Genomic DNA, 777 nt, shown 5'->3' with positions numbered 1-777 from the left:
AATGAGGTTAGTCTAGAAAAATATAGTTGTTTTTAGATTATCAGACTTAATTCTTCATTCCCAGGAGCTTTCAGATACTGACAGCTCAGGAACGAAGAGGAACATCTGTGAACCAACCAGACTAAAGATTGGAGACAAGTCCAGTGGCTGCTGCAGTATCACTGATGCAAGAATTTTGCTCAAGCTCTTGGGAGGTTTCTAGTGATAATGCCAAACTAAAGTGAATTTCTGTATAAGTGTGTGAATACTGCAGGATGTTCTTTGAGAAAACAAATGCTGCAGGTGGAACAGAACGAAATGTCTTCACTGACACAGAAGCCTTGGAATGCCTTAATGACACTGTGGTGTTCAGGTGCAGTATCTTGATGAGCTCAGTACAGAGGTCTTTGTGATGCTGTTGGTACCTGTAGGGAGCAGGAATTTTTTCTTCAGATTATTCCAGAAAAAGCATTGTCAACCTTCACTGGGGCCTCTGTGATGAAGCTTTTAACCTGTGGCTTGGAAGGTGCTTTGAAACTGCAATCTGTGTGCACTTGAAATAAGGCTGCAGACTTTCTAACTTGTGATTACAACAATCATTAGTCAGCTCTGCTTTCGGAAAATAGTTAGAACTTCTGCTACTATATGACCCTCCTCCCCCAGTCTGCTCCATGTTTCTACAGTTTTGAGAAAAAGGAGTGAACTCTCCAACTCAGTTACTTGCCTTATGTCAGAACCAGAATCAAGCATAGTTCTTACAAACAAGAGAATATGAAATAAGAGCTTCACAGAGACACT

The sequence above is a fragment of the Geospiza fortis genome, unplaced genomic scaffold (assembly GCF_000277835.1).
Source record: "Geospiza fortis unplaced genomic scaffold, GeoFor_1.0 scaffold121, whole genome shotgun sequence".
Taxonomy (NCBI): domain Eukaryota; kingdom Metazoa; phylum Chordata; class Aves; order Passeriformes; family Thraupidae; genus Geospiza; species Geospiza fortis.
The sequence above is the reverse complement of the archived record's forward strand: the minus strand, read 5'-3'. Positions refer to the sequence as shown.